This window comes from Rhinopithecus bieti, unplaced genomic scaffold, assembly GCF_001698545.2.
Source record: "Rhinopithecus bieti isolate Rb0 unplaced genomic scaffold, ASM169854v2 scaffold_19459, whole genome shotgun sequence".
In the NCBI taxonomy this organism is placed as follows: Eukaryota; Metazoa; Chordata; class Mammalia; order Primates; family Cercopithecidae; genus Rhinopithecus; species Rhinopithecus bieti.
Window position 1 is genome coordinate 8801 of NW_016809864.1, and position 20337 is coordinate 29137.

Here is a 20337-nt window from a genome sequence, read left to right on the forward strand (position 1 = left end):
AAATAGCTAGGCTATACTAGAAGTCATCACTCATATTTTGCATAATTTCCACCCATTATTCATCAATGCATCTATTCATGCTTCCATGAATCCATGCATTCATCCATCTATGCATCCATTCATGTGGGCATGCTTCCAAGAATCCATGCATCCACCCACACATCCATGCATGTAGCCATGCATCTACCTATTCATCCATGCATGTGGCAATGCATCAATGACTCCATGAATCATCTATGCATACATGCATGTAGCCATGCATTCATAAATCCATGAATCCATCTATACACCCATGCATGTAGCCATGCATCTATCTATTCATCCATGCATGTGGCAATGCATCACCGAATCCATGAATCATCTACACATACATGCATGTAGCCATGCATCCATAAATCCATGAATCCACCTATACACCCATGCATGTAGCCATGCATGCATCCATCAATTCTTTCTTCTCTGTTATTCCTTTTTCAAATAATCCTCCTTTACATTTCCATTTTATTTCCTTCCAAGACTTCTACTACATCTAGCTTCGAAAGCTCTTAACCTGGTGACTATCATTCTGTTTATTTATCATCCCCTGATGATGTCAGAGAAACCTTTTTGAGCCAATATTCTGGGTATCTTTACTTTTATTTTTAGCCATCACAGTGATCAACCCATCCACTGAGTTTTTATTTTGGAGTTTGACTAGAAGTTATGATTATAGTTTCCTTGTAAGCTTTACTTGTTTCTCAAGATCCCCACCATAGGAACTATTTTTGGATGAGGTGACGGTAGCTGCTCTCTGTAGGTTACCAGTCCAGATGACTAGCCCACAGGGGTGAACCTGTGTTGGGTGATGCTAACATGCTGAGGTGCTAGCCAATCCACTCACACTCATTACAACTGGCCATGTCCCCTCATGGACAGTTCTACCCTGAAGATACCCTACAGCTTCCAGAAGGTATTCCTGCTTCTTTGCCCTGCAATAGCAACCAGGATGGGTAACTGCCTCTATAGCATGTGAGGAGGAGGAAAGAGCTTAATGAGGACTCTCTCCACCAGCACCATCCATGTCCGTGAGCACTAGCACACTGCTGTTTCAGGCCACCCTTTACCCTACACCAATACTTAACTACATTTTGTTTTTCTATAGGTGTTTTGCATATTTGAGTTTGGGATCTAGAGGTGCTCTGACATCTTTTGTCTTCTTCATGTCTCCCCTGGCACGTGCAATATAGCAAGAGAGCCATCAGCTGTTGTAAGTTCACCACTTACCCATCTGTTCACAATTTACCCAAGGAAGACCATTCATTTAGACAACGGTCGGAAACTCACAACCTAAGGGCCTCATCCACTCACTCATTCTCTTTAATACTAAGTTAGTTCACCATTTACTCATCTTCTTTCATCACTGACTTTTTCTGAAACATAAAAGCAACACACCTCAAATTTACAGCCTTTCAGCAGGTAACATTTCTTAGCTAAATTTTTAACGGCATTGCTTTATTTTTACTGTTATTTTGATGGGGAATATCTTCTACCTATGACATCTGCTACTATAAAAAGTGGTAACAATTTTCCTTTTATAGTAGTATATGAAGTTTAATTTTGAAATGAAAAAATAAGAAAGACAGTAAGTAATAATGACAGAGGAAACATGCAAAAATCACGAACTGTTATGTGAATGACTGAATTTGAGAAGTATGACTTTAGCTTTTTAAATCCTCATAACACTCCTTTCAGGTGGAGACTAATGTTCTTGTTTATAAGATGAACCAGTTGTAGTGAGGCTGAGAAACTGGCCCAAGCTACACACCCGATTTTCAGTGTCAGGCCTTAAAGCAAGGTCAGAATGACCCCAGATTACAAACTTCCTCTCCAACTGTTCTGCCTCTTGAGCTTCCATATGCATAAATGTGTAGATGGATGGATGCATGGATGCATGTCTACATGCATGGATGGACAGATGGAAGAATTTGGGAGTTAGCCAGTTCTTGTCCTAAGTGATCAATCATAAATCTAAACTCTTAAATATAAGCAGGAAAAGAACTAGTGTTTAGGGCATTTTTGTGTGTCATATGCTATTATTATCTCTGCCATGGTCACATCTGTAGCCCCATTTAATCCTCTCAATAATCCTAGGGAGGCACTGACCTGTGTGTTCCATTTCACAGAAAAGGAAACTAAAGTCAGAGAAGACAAGTAACTTTCCCAAGGCCACATAGTAAATGAGTGACCAGAATTGAACCCGGGTCTGTCCCCAAAGCTTAAGGTAGTTCAGCCTCATCATACTGCTCTCCAATAAAAGATAACTGATCACCCAACAAGTTTTATCATATCTGGCTTTATCCCATCTTTATAAGACAGGGCAGTGTCAAAAAAATGTTTTATAAAAAGTTTCCATCAAAACATACTTAAAAATTTACAAGGAGCTTAAAGGCTTCAGCTACAGTTTCCAGAAAAGTGAGCTTCCAGCTGCAGTGACTAGAGATAAGTGATGAACTCTCAGTCTCCTCATGTGTCAATGGGATGGGACTACGGACTGAACTGTGTTTCTCCAAAATGTGTAGGTTGAGGCCCTAGCCTCCAGTGTGGCTATACTTGGACACAGGACAGTAGGAAGTAATTAAGGTTAAATGAGGCCGTATAAGTGGGGCCCTGATCTGATAGGGTTAGTGTCTTTATAAGAAGAGACAACACAGAGCTTTCTCTCCCTCTCTTTCTCTCCTCTCCCTCCCCAAAGGCCATGTGAGGATAAAGCAGCTGTGTGCAAACCAGGAACAGAGATGCCCAGAAGCCAAATCCTGCTGGACCTTGATCTTGGACTTGCCAGCTTTCAGAGCAGTGACAAAATAAATTTCCATTGTTTATATGCTACTCAGTTGATGACATTTTGTTATGGCAGCCCAAGCGGACTAATACAGAAGGTCAGATGTGATCAGATTAAAGCTCTATGTAAATGGGCAATAGCATAAGGAGTATTATTTCTCTGAGGGGCTTTGGGCCCAGGTGAAGCTGGGGATGTAAAATATGTGACTCTATAGGCAGTAAAAAATGAGAACCCAGAACAATCCCAGCAGGACACCCGTGGGTGTAAAGTGGGCTCCTCAGCATTGGAGATCATTTCTAGACAAGGCTCATGGTTGCCTCCTGCTTTGCTTTTTCTCTTCCCAAAGTGGAAATCGCCTTATTTGCTTTTTTTCTGATTATAAAAATAACACATACTCTCTATAAAAATAAGCCAGCAATTTTAAAAGGTAGAAAGAAGGACGTAAAAGCTGACATAGCCCCTCTGCTCGGCATGACTATCTGTACTGTGAAAATGTCACAGCCCACCCTTCCAGACCTAAATTTTTTGTTCATTTCCGTACATACATATATACATAGAGATTGCATATGTGCTTTAAAATAAAAATCAGATTATATTATATCTGCAATTTCAAAACTTGCAATTTACAGTTGGGAAAAACCACCAGTGTAACAAAAATTATCTCTAAATCCAGCCTGCCCAGTTTAAATCCTAGTTCTGCCACTTATTAACCGGATAGCCTTGAGTTCTCTAGACTCAAATTCCTTTTCCAAAAAAATTGATAATAGTAACTCTTATTTCCCATGGTTGTTTTAAAAATTAAATAATCTGATAGGTGAAAAATGTTTAGGACTATGCCTGGCATATAGTACATGCCACTGTAAGAATCTACAGCCATGCACAATGGCTCATGCCTGTAATCCCAGCACTTTGGGAGGCTGAGGCGGGTGGATCATAAGATCAGGAGTTCGAGACCAGCCTGGTCAATATGGTGAAACCCTGTCTCTACTAAAAATACAAAAACTAGCCAGGTGTGGTGGTGGGCGCCTATAGTCCCAGCTACACGGGAGGCTGAGGCAGAATTGCTTGAACCCAGGAGGCAGAGGTTGCAGTGAGCCAAAATCATTCTAGCCAAAATCATTCCACTGCATTCTAGCCTGGGGGACAGAGTGAGTCTCTCTCTCTCAAAAAAAAAAAATAATAATAATAATAAAAAGAAAGAATACACACACACCACACAGTCAGTCCATTGCTTCAGACAGTAAGTGTTCATTTGGTTCCCACGTCTGCAGCTTGACTGAGCAATTCTGCTCATGTGGGACAGACCTGACTGATCCCTACTGGACACGGACACGCATCTGTGGTCAACTGGCTGGTTGGCCAAGGCTGGCTGACATAGGATGCCTCACTCACATGCCTGGTGGTGGCTGGTTGCTGGCTCGATGGTGGGCGGTGGTGATGATGAGTCCCAAGTCACTCATCATTCAGCAAGCTATCCTGGATTTGTCTAAGAACAACAGTAGAAGCACATAAGACTTCTTGAGACCTTAGCTCAGAACAGGCACATGCTGTTAACCCTGCTCCATGTTATTGACTACATAAAGCAAATCATAAGGCCAGCCCACATTCAAGGGGTGAGACCCAGAATCTGCCTCTTGATTAGAGAAGCTTCACGGTCACATTGGAAAGGTGTGGATATAGGAAGTGATAAATACTTGGGGACATTTTAAAAATCAATGTAGTATACACATGCTACAGATAAGGAAACTGAGGCTCAAAGAGGCCCAAGGCTCTGGAATTCTAATCCAAGATGGCTGAGCCCAGAGTTCAAGCTCTAGAATGCCACATCAGACCAACAAGGGTAACAACTTTCCCTTTACCAGACCCCCGGGACTAGGATCATCTTTGCCTCACTGGTAGAAAGCACAGAGAGAAAGCTACTAACTTTTTCTGCCTCTGAATCACTCAGAGTCTGCAAAATATCCTATTCTCTCTTCCTCCTCCTCCTTTTCTTCTTCCCTGGGTTCAATTAGCCACAGCCAGAGCTTCCAGAGTAGAGACATCAGCAGCCTCCAAGCAAACAGCAAAGCATCAATTTATCATTCCTTCCTTTCCAGGTATTTTCTTCTGACTAAGGAGAGGAGTACCTCCCCATACAATGTGAATCTCATATTCCCTCTCATCCTCTTTCTCCAATTCTAAGAGGTTGAAGTCCCATTCTTGTGAGAGATGTACTTCTTGGTCACACTCAGAGTCAGTCCGCAGGGAGACAGGGTGATGGCTGATAGGGTGTGGAACTGAACATACACTCCCTGTTGCTGCTGATTGAGAGTTCTTTCTCTTTGCATCTGTGTGAAAGGGAATCAGGAAAGAGGCTTAGGTTTGGAGGAGGAGGAGGAGCAAAGGGAGGAGGAGAAAGAGGAAGACGAGGAGGTGGAAGAGGAGGAGGAGAAGGAGAAAGAGGAAGAGAAGGAGGAGGAGGAAGGAGGAGAAGGAGGAAGTGAAGGAGACGGAAGAGGAGGAGAAGGAAGAAGAGAAGGAGGAGAAGGGAGAAGAGAAGGAGGAGAAGGGAGAAGAGAAGGAGGAAAAGATGGAGAAAGAGGAAGAGGAGGAGGAGGAAAAGGAGGATAAGGAGGAAGAGGAAGAGAAGAGGAAGAGAAAAAGAAGGGAGAACAGGAGAAGGAGAAGGAAGAGGAGGAGGATATGGAGGAAGAAGAGAAGGAGGAGGAGAAAGAGGAGGGAGAAGAGGAGGAGTAAAAGGAATAGGAAGAAGGAGAAGAGGAGGACAAAGAGAAAGAGAAGGAGGAGGATGACTACTTAACAAAAGAACCAAACTGGATCTTAAGATCTAGGGCATAAAGAGATGCTGTGGTTTCTGCTTACCTAGATGGAAGTCTTTTATTGAGTTCCAGGACTCCAGCTTTTCTTTGGGAATCACTCCTATCACACATTCTATCTTTTGTCCACACTGAGTACGTGAATCTATCCATCTGTGTCTGAAACCAAATATTACTGGATTACTTAGGTAAATGAGCCAATACAGTGCCTCATTCTCTTTCTTTCTCTCTTGCTCTCTCTCACCCCCTGTGCAAGTTTAAGTTGGATTTCCATCAGTTGAATCCAGCAGTCCTACCTAATACAAAAATTCATTCATAGCTCTATCATTCTTTCCTGATCATCCACAATTAGAACTCCTTCTTTCTTTTTATTATTATTGTTATACTTTAAGTACTAGGGTACATGTGCACAACAAACATGCAGGTTTTTTTACATATGTATACATGCGCCATTGTTGGGTTGTTGCTCCCCACCCCTAACTTGTCATTTACATTAGGTATATTCTCCTAATGCCTATCCCTCCCCACTCCCCTGACCCCACAACAGGCCTTGTGCTGTGTGGATTGGTTCCTCACCCTGGCGTCTAAGTGCTTCTCTTCGTTTTCAATTCCCACCTGTGGTTAAGAACATGCCAATGTTTGGTTTTCTGTCCTCGCGATAGTCTGTTCAGAATGAGGGTTTCCAGCTTCATCCAATGTCCCTACAAAGGACATGAACTCTTCCTTTTTGATGGCGCATAGCTATTCCATGGCTGTATATGTTGCCACATTTTTCTTAATCCAGTCTACATTTTTGATGGACATTTTGGGTTTGTTCAAAGTCTTACTATTGTGAATGGGTGCTTTGCAATAAACACACGTTTACATGTGTCTTTACAGCAGGCATGATTTATAATCCTTTTGGTATGATACCCAGCTAATGGGATGGCTGGGGGTCAAATGCGTATTTCTAGTTCTAGCATCCTTTTTGGAGGAATTGCCACACTGTCTTCACACAATGGGTTTGAACTAGTTTACAGTTCCACCAACAGTGTAAAAGTGTTCTATTTCTCCACATCCTCTCCAGAACCTATTGTTTCCAGACTTTTTAATATTGCCATTCTAACTGGTGTGAGATGGCATCTCATTGTGGTTTTGATTTGTTAAAACCATAAAAACCCTAGAAGAAAATCTAGGCAATACCACTCAGGACATAGGCATGGGCAAGGACTTCATGACTAAAACACCAAAAGCAATGGCAACAAAAGCCAAAACTGACAAATGGGGTATAATTAAGCTAAAGAGCTTCTGCACAGCAAAAGAAACTACCATCAGAGTGAACAGACAACCTACAGAATGGGAGAAAATTTTTACAGTCTACCTATCTGACAAAGGGCTAATATCCAGAATCTACAAAGAACTTAAACAGATTTACAAGAAAAAATCAAACAACCCCATTAAAAGTGGGCAAAGGATATGAACAGACACTTCTCAAAAGAAGACATTTATGCAACCAACAGACACATGAAAAAATGCTCATCAACACTGGCCATCAGAGAAATGCAAATCAGAATTCCTTCTTTCTTCCCCAACTACTAAATAAAATTTCCATGCATATTAGTGAATGCAGAATCTAGTGGTAAGAATGGGGGCATGGCATAAGGAAATTGCTACCTGCTCTCGCTGTATGCCTGAGCAGCCGACAGCATCCTACTCACACACACACACACACACACACACACACACACACACCCCACACACGCACCTACACATCCTTGAAGTCAAGGTAAGATGAGCTTGGGTGAGCACTTTCACGTTCCATGGAAGTCTAGAGCCCTTCCCAAGTTTTCAGGTTATTAGCTAGGGGACAGGCGGAAAGGAAGTAGCTATGATTTCAAAGTCACCACTGACTTCAGGATCATGATTTTCTCAGGCTGCCCCTGTTTCAGCTTACACTGCAGCAGTGGGAAATTCAGGCCCTTCTCACATACAAAGTCACACACACACATCACACACACACACACGCACACAAAGATACAAAGCACTTATGAATTTAATAAAATTGAATGAATACAAAGACAACTTAAAACGACTTAAAAATGACTTTAAGTAACACGCATCCTTTTTTCCCAATGTATTAATAATCTCCCAAGAAAATTTCCACTGGCCATGGCCTCACATGAACTTGGCAACTCCTCACTCCCCTCCTTTTCATCTCTTTATCCCTCCTTCCCAGGGCTCTGTACTCATTTCTCTCATTCTTCTACCCAAGGAGTGACTTTCCTCCTCTCTCCCCCCACCTCCATCTCTCTCTGAACCACACCAATTTCCCCAGCCTCACCTTCTACAACAATTGCCTCTCCAATGTATTATTTAAGACGCTAAAAGAAAATCAAGTCCAGATTTTAAAATAGTATTTTACCTTAGTATGTCTGTGTAGAAAAATATCAGCTAGGAAATGTCCCCAGCATATTAGCAGTGGCTGATGGCATTACAGGTAATTTTTCTTTTTTTCTTCACATAACGATATTTCTAACTAACCTCCAGTAGAAAATATATTACATCTTTGTATAAGAACCCCAGAAGGGAAATGAAGGAGAGTAAAACTTTTGTTAGTAAACCCACACAATGAGACTCACTGGTTATTCTTAGATTTGCAGAATTTGAGCTTTTTCTGATAACATATGGGCCCCGGAAGTGACATCTAAGCCATCTGATTCCAGCCTCTCCTTCTGGCAGGACTGAAAGGACACTTTTTTCTACTAAACTAATACTCAGTGATCAGAGAGGCTTAGCAACTTCTCCAAGGTCACCCAGCTGGAAAGAGGTAAAGCCAAGATTCAGAGTCCACAATGTCTGACTCTAAAGACAATAGTCTTTTTATTTTTATTTTTTTAATCATTGCTGGAGATTCAGGCATCCCAGGTTGTGGAGGGGAAACCTATGGAGGCTGAAAAACACTTGGCTGGGTATCACTTGTGGTTTTTCACAATGCTCCCTAACCTCAGTGGTAACCTATCAGGTACTGAAATATGTTGCTCCACAATTCACATGCTAGGCATCAAGCATGCCTGAGAAAACAGGACTGGAATTCCCGACTACCTCCAGGAATATTTCACCTGTGTGAAATGACGCTGTGAGTGTCCTCAGAACAATTATTTCTATAAAATGATGTAACTGAAACATGGCCTTTTAAAAAGGAATGTGATCAGGCTCAATTTGGATACAGTTATTTGAGACACTGAATCATCCAACTTTTATTAGACCCAGGAGATGGTCGCCATGGTTTTCTGTCTGGGAGTTTATGATCAAGTTTTGGGTTTTTTTCCTCATTCTGAAGCAAAAAAAAGGGGGGGGGACAATCTATAAACAATGTGTCTCCATCCGTGTGAATTATGTGTTAGATCTAGAAGAGGGAAATCAGTCATGTGCACAGTGGACCCCACACCGGGGAAGGCAGATTCCCCCTCCTCAACTTTCCCTGCAGGTGTTTGGCTCCATTTTATCTTGGAAGGCAATTAACTAAGAATCAAAGCCCAAAGTGACAAGACCCTAATAATAACCACTGGAAAGATAAGGTATTGTGCAGTGGCTAAGAACTTGAATCAGAATGTCTGAATTTATATTTATGTTCATTTTATCATTAATTTAGCAGACACTTCGTATACACCTACTGTGTACCAGGCATGGTTTTGGATGATGCTGGGAATATAGCAGTCACTAAGGTGGGGTCCTTGCTTTTTTTTTTTTTGAGATGGGGTTTTGCTCTTGTTGTCCAGGCTGGAGTGCAATGGTGCCGTCCCGGCTCACTGCAACCTCCACCTCCCGGGTTCATGCGATTCTCTCGCCTCAGCCTCCCGAGTAGCTGGGATTACAGGCACGCACCACCATACCCAGTTAATTTTGTATTTTTAGTAGAAACGGGGTTTCTCCATGTTGGTCAGGCTGGTCTGGAACTCCCAACCTCAGGTGGTCTGCCCGCCTTGGCCTCCCAAAGTTGTTGGGATTACAGGCGTGAGCCACCGTGTCCGACGGGGTCCCTGCTTTTATAATGTTTCTGGTCGAGTTGACAAAGAAATGCAAAAAGAATGCAAGGACCTAATAGATGGCAGTGAGTGCTGTAGGGGGGACAGAGGGGCTGGAGGCTGCTTTTGTTGGGGTCGGGGGGAGGGTCAGGGAAGTTCCCTCTTTGGAGGTGACTTTGAAGCTAAAACCTGAATGCAGAGAATGAACCAGTCATGGAAATTCCTAGGATGTGAATTTCTGGCAGACACTGTCATTTACTAGTTGTGGCCTTGGGAAATGTCTGAACCTCTCTCGGTTCAGACTCTCGGAAACTGATGCTTCCTTCCTATCCGTGGGATGAGCAACGATGCTTTCAATAACCCCAAAGACTTCCTTAGCCACCCCTTGCACTCATTTCCAATTTGCTATTTTTTTTAAAAAAAAGGCTAAGGAACTTTCTGCAGGTGATGCTGTCACACCTGAGATGGGATGTGTCAGAAGGTCAAGGTAGAAAACTCTAAACCAGTGTTAATCCTCAATGCACACTGAAATCACCCAGGCAGCCTTAAAAACCTGTGACGCCTGGGTCCCGCTTCCAAGGACTCAGACGTGATTGGGCCAAGCACAGGTATTCTTTTAAGTTCCTCAGAAGATTCTATTGTGTAGCAAGATTTGAGAACCAGTGTCCCCAAAAATTTGTACCCAGGAAGCACTCAGCTAGGGCCACAGGGATCAAGGCACAGACAATAAACTGGGAGATAAGGAGTTACTCTCTTTGGTAAACAAGTCAAATACTTTAAAGCTGAACCAGACCAGGACCAACACCCCAGAGCATCAGTTATCATTTTCTCCTCTGAACTCTACCTTAAGAGGTAGCAAAGGACAAAACAGTGTATCCCTTGGTCAGAATGCAGAGAGAAAGAAAGCCTGTAACCCTGCTCTGTTTTCTGCTTGCCTTGTGACCTTGGAAGAGGTTCACATTGCAGAACCTTTCGGGGCCTCAGTATACGCAAAAGACAGATAGTAAAACTTGCTGCATGAAGGTATTAGTCTCTCTCTCATATATATATATATATACACACACAAACACACACACATATATATACATATATATTATTGTTATATAAAATATATTTAAATTTATTATATATTTGTATTCATATGTTTCATAATATGACTTTATATTTATTACACATGCTATATCATATTCACTATACATTGTATCCGTGTATTACCTACCTTTAGTAAAGTGCCTGTCTTACACACGGTAAGTACTCAAATAATGATTAGTAGCTTTTAAAAGATACAGCACTAATTATGAAGTACCCGCCTGTCCAGTCGCTATTGTGGGTGCTCTTCGATATCATTTCACCTCATGCTCCCCATTGTCCTGGAGCTGGGTGTGATCTCCATTTTACAGATGAAAAAACTGAGGCTTTGGGAGGTTAACTGACTGCCACGACCACATAACTGGTAAAAGATGAAGGTGGAGATTGGACTTGGGTATGACTCTCTACTCCACCCTGGAGCCTCTCAAACATTCAACTTGAAATACGAAAACGGAAACGTCTTCCAGAGACTGACCAGGGCTCTATGGACGGGGCAGTGCCCACAGTTAAAGACACTTTTGTTGCCTTACTGGATGCAGTTTCTTGAGCTTTTAAAGTTTCCAATGAAAAGGACAAAGCCAGAGGATGTTCCTCATTAAACTCCGCCCCCATCACCACCAGGGCAGTCCGTCTGCTGTACATTGATTTAAATACAGAACCTAGTCCTGGCTAGTGAAAGAGGAAAAGCACAGGATTAGGGAAAATGTCTGTATTCGTTCGTTCTCACACTGCTATACGGAACTACCTGTGACTAGGTCATTCATGAAGACAAGAGATTTACTTGACTTACAGTTCCACAAGCTTAACAGGAATTATGACTCAGAGGCCTCAGGAAACTTACAATCATGACAGAAGGCGAAGGAGAAGCAAGCACGTCTTATCACGGCGGAGCAGGAGAGAGAGCGCGAAGGAGACAACGCTACGCCCTTTCGAACAACCAGATCTCGTGAGAACTCACTCGCTATCACGAGAACGGTCGGGGGAAAGTCCGCCCACGTGATCCAATCGCCTCCTACGGGGCCCTCCCCTGACACATGGAGATGACAATTCCAGATGACATTTGGGTGAGGACAAAAGCCAAACCATATCAACATCTATATTTCATGTTCCTCAGAATCATTTGTGAGCGCCTTCAACAAGCTTTTTTTTTTCTTTTGACACGGAGTCTCTCTCGGTCGCCCAGGCTGGAGTGCAGTGGTGCGATCTCGGCTCACTGTAAGCTCCGCCTCCCGGGTTCACGCCATTTTCCTGCCTCAGCCTCCCGAGTAGCTGGGACTAACAGGCGCCAGCCACCGCGCCCGGCTGGTTTTTTCTATTTTTAGTAGAGACGGGGTTTCACCGTGGTAGCCAGGATGGTCTCGATCTCCTGACCTCGTGATCCGCCCGTCTCGGCCTCCCAAAGTGCTGAGATTACAGGCGTGAGCCACCGCGCCCGGCCTCAATAAGCTTTTTAACTCTTCCTTCAAGAAGTTTTTAATAGGGGATTCCATTCAGTATATATAGAAAGGGCCCGGAAATCTTCATTTTAACAGGCACCCCAGATGGTTTGATGCCCATGTTGACGAACGCAGCCCTAAGGGAAATACCAAGCCCCACTCTAAAGTGTATGCATCTTTCACTGCTTCTATAGACATGTACTGGACACTTATTCTATGCCAGGAGATTGAGTAATAGAATGCATCCCATACCCTTGCCATGCCAGGATTCTGTTTGCTTTGTTTGCCTTTAGTGCATGGGTATGAGGCCACAGTGGACTAATTTACCTTGGGTAAGTTACTTAATTTGTTGAGAAATCCTATTGCTTGTCCTCTACTTGCTTGGCACTGCACTGCACAGCACGCTGGTTATGCAGGGGTGGAGACGAGAGACATGGCTTTGCCCTTGAGCAGCATGCATTGAAGTGGAAGAGAGACAGAGCAAGTGCACACAGAATCCACGTGATAACTTAAGAAAGTAAATTGCAGTCATGAAGCGGTGAGTGAACGGGAGTGGGGGTGGCCGGACAGGCTTCATTGGCTTGTCTGCACAGTGAGTCGTAACAAACAGTACCTTCATCATCGCTTATAGTGAGAATTACACTAAGCAATGGACCAAGGGCTGAATTCTGTGCTTGGCCCCTAATAGATGCTCAATGACAGTTAGTGCCCCAGGCTCTGTCTGGTGAGAGCTTATTTTGACAGCACTCAGTAAGTTTGGGGCCAAATGAAATTTTTGCCCTGGCTGTGTAGCACATCTTGTTTACATTACCATATCTCATTGGAAAGTGGACACAGTTCAAAAAACCCCAATTCAGCTGACTTCTTCCAGTATATTAATTTTCCTTTACCCATAGGATGTCTTAGCTGTGTTCGAAGGGCAGGGATAGAAATTCCATATTATTTTCAGGTGATAGAAGTTGACAGGGCTATTTATTCACCATTTTGCATTCAAAGAGGCAATCATTGCCATTGTTATATAATCACCATCACCCTGAGTGTTTTCCAGCATGTTCACTAGAGCAGAAATCTTTTGCACAGCTGTGTACCTGCACTATGAACCAGGGTATACATTGAACACTGTTGTGTTTTCCCTTTACACTTTCTTCTTTTCCTTCCTTGAGCTTATCATGTTCCATCCACCCCAGGGCCTTTGCACAGGCTTTTTGCGCCATCCAACATGGTCTGCCCTGACCCTCTTCACCTGGTTAACTCCTGCTCAGCCTTTGTTTCATCATAGATGACTCTCTCAATCTCCTAGTCTGGATCAGACTATTATTATTCTGTCCCATAACTGCGTTCTTTCCTTCAGAAGCCTTACCATCTTTTGCAATCATATGCTGATTAGTGTGATTGTTTGGCTCTTCTCTGTTAGACTGGGAGCTCCATGTGGGCAGGGACAGTGGCTGCTGTCACTCACTATCACTTCCCAAACTTTGGGTGGTGTTTGACTCATAGAAGATGCATAATAAATATCAATGAAGGGAAGAAAGGAAGGGAGGGAAAGAGGAAGTGGGGAAGGAAGGAGGGATAAACAAAAGGAAGGAGGAAAGAAGAGAGGGAGCAGGCTCATGATTCACTGAAATGAAAGCCCTGGGCATTTAAAAATAAGATTCCTCCCTCTTGTTCTTTCACCAGGAATTGTCCTTCAGGTCTTTGCGTCCTGAGATCATTAAACCCGGGATGATGCAAAATGACATAATTCATCTTTAACTGGCTCAACTGGCATCCAGGATTTGGGCACCAGATGAACAGAGAACAGTTTTGTTGTTGTTAGTCAGACATTTTTGGTTGACTGTGCCTCAGGGTCAAGCAGTTTGCCCGTGGGATGCTCTGACCCTCTGTCTCTAGGCAGTTAGCCTATTATTAGAGCACTTACCATATCGTGTAGTAATTGTGTATTTGTTTGTAAGTCTCCCCAACTAGATTTTAAGCACTCTGAGCACAAAGACGTTCATTCAGGGGAAATTTAGCTCCATATTCATCATTTCTATGCAGTAAAGGAATGGGAACTAGATGGCTCTTTCTAAGGCTTGTCAGGGAGCACATTTGTAAAAATAGCAACAATCTCAGAGAAAGAGCTTCAGATAAAGAGGTCAAAATTGTTTAGTAAATAGAGGAGTGGCACTCCCTGGAAGCTCCCATTATCAAAAAGCTGAGAGATTATTTGAAACATTCCATTTGTTTTCACTAGCACAGGAGAGATGAACAAAGCAGAGAACACTGGTAATGTGCACATTCACTTAAGCTGCAACTTACTCAGTGAAGGGTAGGAGGAAAAGAGTGAGAACTATATTAGATCAAGCATCTATTGTGCACCCAGCATCAGGCAGGCAGCAAGGTAGGAATGCAACATGGTGCCATAAATAGGGGTGTTGGTTCTGAAGTTAGGATGACTTGGGTTCAAGTTCTGGTCCTGTAACTTCTTAGCTCTGTGACCCTAGAAAAGTTGCTCAACTGGTCTATTTTTTAGTTTTCGTATAAACAGAGGAAAATATGCTTACTTCACTGAGTCGTAAGGAAGAGTAATTAATGACTACTCAATGAGCAAAAAGGAATCAATGATTAAAACAGATAACATACAGAGAATTCTTTCCATTCTATATAGCTCAGTTGGCTTGAGAGGGTCTCTTTGAGAAGGTGACATTTACTTTGAGATCTGGAGAATGAATAGGAGTCAGTGGAGAAAGCAAAAGATGAATCTTAGAAGATTAAATACAGGTTGTATGACTATCACAACATAGAGAAGATTGATATATTCAGAGAGGTGAAGAATGGCCAGAGTGCCTGGCGTGCAGTGAAGAAGAGGGGTACCTAATTCAAGAAGAGCTTAAATCACATTGTACCTTAAAGGTCATTTGAGGAAGTTGGATTTTATTCTAGGGGCTGAGTAAGAAATAGGAAAAGGAAATAAGAAACAGAAAAGAGGAAGGCAATCATTGCAGTGGTGATGGTAGAAATAGAATGCAGTGGGTTGAGAGAGATAGGCAGGATGGAGCCATGGGTTGGGAATGTGTGAGGCCAAGGGAGGAGAAGGTGATCAGAATGACTCCCTGCTCTCCTAGCTCTGGGCTAGGAAGATGGTGGCACCAACCTCTGCAATGGGGAAGGCTGCAAGATGAATAAATGGATGTTGGGACGAGATCAGGATTTTAGTTTTAGGAGTGTTAAGTCTAAGATTGCTGTTAGATATCCAAGTGGAAATGTCAAGTAGGCAAATGAAAATTACAAGTCTGAATCTCACAAGGGAGGTCTAGATCAGAGATATATATTTTCGAGTTGTCAGCCTACAGATTGTATTGAATGCCATGAGACAGAGTGGGGATCTAGAATAAAGGGAGAAAGAATACATTAAGAAAAAGAGATTGAGTCTTATGTGCTCTGTAATTCAACACCTCTCCCCCAACACATATACACACACGGGTACGCAATATGGACAATGAGCTGGAGAATACAGCTATTTGAATTCTGCCTCAGCCCTTGACAACCTTTGTAACTTTGACAAGTTACCTCACCTCTCCAAGTGCTGCTTCTATTATCATAAAATAAGAGAATGTTATAGCCCAGGGTTTTATGAGGATTAAAAATGATACGTGTTAATGTGCCAATCACATCATAAGGTCACTACAAATGAGAGCACGCTTCAGGGCTAGTTTCCCTCCTAGGCCCCTCCCTGGTCCCTCAGTCCGTGTCCTGTCTCTACAGTTCCTTGATTCTTACCACATTCTTTCCTAATCTCATTCCAAACTCCCAGCAGCAAAAGGAAGATCATTGATAACTCTCTGTGGAGTTTCTTTGATTTCAGATATTCCTCCCCTTTCCTGCCTCCAAGTAATATCTGGCTCATCTAAGCAATCTCCAAACTTCTCATGTGGAAAGAAAAAATAGACTATTCGGGATGAGCCACTTTCTAAGCTGCATGCTAATAAGTGGTGCTCTTATTGTTATTATATTTGCTTTCAAATCAGCAAGAATTCTGATTAGATCGTGTAGATGGGGACAATATTAGCCAGTGGCGTGGAGAAAATAAAAGCTATTCTTAGAAAATCTCTCTCTTGATTAGTCCCTGGTGCCTATTGGATAGTTGTTGATGTCAGTAGATAATCTTGAGATGATGTCAGTGGGTGTTTTGGGGAAGCTGTAGGAGAGAGAATGAGAATGAATGTGTTTGCGAAGAGTAGCGTATTATGCAAGCATCTCTCATGTGGGCCATTCTCAAAGTCAGCATCTTTCAACGAGTACTTCCAACCCATGACCTGCACCAGACACATCTTAAATACTGTGCGTGAGGCAGAGTGGAAGATGAGTTGAAAGCTCAGGTTCTGGGTCTGAGGTAGGTTGGACAGGATGGTCACAGGCTCCCTTAAAGGAGAACGCACTTGCTAAATAAAGGAAGAGAACAAACCACCCCACAGTGTACAAACCACATCCCAGGCTCATGGTTAGGATACCCTGCAGCAAGGAGGTAGAAGAGCAGGAGAGAGAATCTCCAAATTTGTGCACGTGCAGAAACCCATGATTAGTGTCCTTGGGCTGATTTATGGACATGAAAATATTTAAAAGCACACCCCTGGGTAGAGATTTAAGATGCTAATGAGACATGTAATGTATGTACTAGCATGTACAACCACAGAGCACGCACCGACAGAAAACCACCCATAACATGCTTCCTGACAACAACCCTTCCCATCCCTTTAGGAGTAAACTGAAAGCCTCCCATAAAGACAGTTACCTTAGTGTGAGTCAGAGCTGTCTTGCCTTTGAGCAGCCCACTCTGATCAGCTGTCAGACTGTACTTTCACTTTGCAATTAACTTTCTTGCATACTTTGACTTTGCACTCACTCTCAAATTATTTTGTGCAGCAAAGTCAAGAACCTAGTCTGGTCCAGGAGCAACAGGTCTACACAGCTTGGGTTCAAACGTGGTCTCTCCCTTTCCTGCATGGAGATATTTAATCACTCTAGGCTTACCTGTGTTTTTCTATCGCATGGAGGAAATAGTACTACCTGCCTTAGAGCTTTGTTGTGAGGATTAAATGCGATGGCCCATGTAAAAGATTGAGGAGTTTAGTTGAAATGTGGTGATTGTCTCATAAATGTCAGTAGCCTTTACCTTATTTAATTCACACGACAGCCCTCTAAGGCGGGTGCTAATATCACCTCTTCCTCTCTGTCCTCTTTTCCAGCATACTCAAACTGAGGCTCAAAGAGCTTAAAGGACTAATCTGAAGACCCAAACATAGCAAGTGGCTGACCTGGGATTTGAGACTAAGCCTTCCCTACTCGAAGCCAGTGTTTTATCTGCTACATCCGTAACCTTGAACAAGTGCCAGGAAATTAATGACCGAGCCATCATGAAGACTTGGAACTGACTGAATGACAGTATTGTAGATATGGGCGTATGGATGAATGGATATGCCAAAGAACCATGATTAACTGGAAGTTGTGCCTGCTGCATTCAGCAACTTGCATTTACACCTTTAGTGAATACTCCTGGAATTGCCATGACGTGGCCCAGACACTGAAGTGAGCAAAAGTGGTAAGACACAACACAAGTCTTTGCCCTCATGAAGCTTACAATTTAGTGGAAGGGACTGAGATAATCCAAATAATGAGCAAATAAATGTACAATGAAAAAATCTAAGGTCCTTGTTATAAATCTATATTAATTTCATTTTTCATTTTAATTAATTAATTTTTAGAGACAGGGTCTCACTCTGTCACCCAGGCTGAAGTGCAGTGGTGTGATCACAGCTCACTGCAGCCTCAACCTCCCCAGCTCAAGCAATCCTCTCGCCTCAGTCTACTGAGAAGCTGGGACTACAGAGATACACTACCATGCCTGGCTAATTTTTTAATTTTAGAGATGAGGTTATGCTGTGTTTCCCAAGCTGGTCTCAAACTCCTGGCCTCAAATAAACCTTCTGCCACAGCCTCCCCAAATGCTGGGATTATAGGTATGAGCCACCATGCCCAGCATAAATTTTATTTTATATACACACCACATATATATAATAGGGACACACACAAACACACCCCTTGAGTCACTAGTCTAGTTATGAGGGTTCAGGGAAGGCTCTCCTAAGTAATTATAATTATTATTATGTAATAATAATTATTAATACTTTTGTAACACTTACTATATGTCAGACACTGAAGGTTTTTTTATGCTTTACATATTATCCTCATAGCAGGTCTATTATTGCTGCTATTACGCCCATTTTAGAGACAAAGAAACTGAGACGCACAAAGGTTAAGTGTTTTATTTGCCCACGGTCACACAGTTAGCAAATGGCAGAGCTGGGCCAGGAAGTTGGCTGACGAGCCGACACTCCTAATCAAGCTGAAGTCTGAAGGATGTACAGGTGTTCACGAGGCAAAGGGCAGGGGTAGCATTGCTGCAGGCAGGATAGCAGACACAGATTCCCTCTTGCAGCAGGAAGCACAGAGAGCACTTGGGACCCAATACTGCTGGAGCTGGAGTTCAGGGAGACAGGAGAAGTGAGGTTAGAGGAGGTACTGAAAGAAAGGCAGAGGTGGACTGTGAAGAGCCCGTGGGCCTTCACTGGATCAATCGTCCAGTGAGCTGTTCACCGATTCATTCGAAGAGAAGGAAATAGGGAGATCAACAGTTTGTGATCTAAAATGCCTTAATAGATGGTAGTTTAACTGGATTAAGTATAAATTCCTGCAATTGGGTCCCAAATGCCCACTCTCCAAAAACATGATAGGGGTGTTACTTCCGATTATGGCATATAGGGGAGAAAGGCTTTGGGGTCTGAATCAGCTGGAAGTGCAGTGTGTCTCGTCTGCATGGCATGGCCACCAAAAAATGCTTATCTCAGACTGTCTCCCCAGGAGGAGGGAACACATATCATCGTTGTCTCTGAGATGATCAGAAATTGCCTAGAGTGTGACATATGCAATCCTGTGTGTCATACATTCAAAACTTTTACAGAACCCACTCAGTCTTAGTGGTGTTCGGGATGCTGACGAGGAAACATTTAGCATCAAGAGCTTATTTTGTACTAGGCTTTGGCTAGGCTCTTCACACTCACAGCTTTTCCATTTTTCTCTTGGCTTTATAACATGTCAACTCTGATGAGGGGACAGCAGCTCAAATGGTTAAGTGATTTGTTGAAGGTGGTGCAGGAAACAAAAGGGGAATTTCAACTTGGGTTGGCCTGACTCAAAGATTATGCTTTTTCCAGTCTACTACATAGTCTCTCTCAAGACAAAATAGAAAGAGCAGATAAAATGGAAGGATAGTTAGCCTTGAAAGGGAAGACTTGGTGAAACTTGATATTTATCTTCTGGTTCTTGCCTCAGTTTCCTCATCTGTAAAATGGGGGTAATAATAGTACCTACCTCATAGGATTACTCTAGGGATGAGCAATGTAATTCAGGTAAAGGATTCCGTACTTTTTCTGCAAATAGCCCTTCAGAAAGTTAACTTTTATTTCCATTATTATTATTTCACTTGATGATGATTTTGTTGATGAAAGGGAAGTGAAGTTATTCTAGGTGAGTCCAGAAGATATAATAAAGGCAAATGGCCAGTTTTAGAGAAGTTGATTTCATCTTAATGGAGTTGGGAGGGTCTTTCAAACACGTATAAATGATCTGTGTTTGAAAGGAACAACCCCCTGTATAAGGAAGAGCCTCAGGAAGTGGTGAGCTCCCAGTCACAGGAGTTTCCCAAATCCAGGCTAGACAACCACTTGTAGAAATATAATAGGAAGGAGGCTGAGGGCTCATGCCTGTAATTCCAGCACTTTGGGAGGCTGAGGCAGGCGGTGGATCACAAGGTCAGGAGTTCAAGATCAACCTGACCAACATGGTGAAACCCTGTCTCTACTAAAAATACAAAAAGTAGCTGGATGTGGTGGCGTGTGCCTGTAATCCCAGCTACTCGGGAGGCTGAGGCAGGAGAATCGCTTGAACCCAGGAGGCAGAGGTTGCAGTGAGCCGAGATCGCACCACTGCACTCCAGTCTGGGTAACAAAGTGAGACTCTGCCTCAAAAAAAAAAAAAAAAAAAAAAAGTAGGAGCTGTCATAGGAAGGATCTGCTCATCAAATTGAGTTATGCAACCTCTGGGTGCCCTTCAAAGTGAAAATCTGATTCTGTCCCCCC

The 20337-nt window shown here is 42.9% G+C and overlaps 1 long non-coding RNA gene across 1 annotated transcript; it reads right to left on the reverse strand.

Moving 5' to 3' along the window:
* Nucleotides 1–4971: 4971 nt before the first annotated feature.
* On the reverse strand, nucleotides 4972–11604 carry LOC108541216 (uncharacterized). The gene is made up of 3 exons (XR_001888908.1): nucleotides 11569–11604; nucleotides 5681–5793; nucleotides 4972–5145 (listed from the first exon to the last, which is right to left on the reverse strand). It is a non-coding gene; the product is annotated as an uncharacterized LOC108541216 (long non-coding RNA).
* Between the last annotated feature and the right edge of the window lie 8733 nt (nucleotides 11605–20337).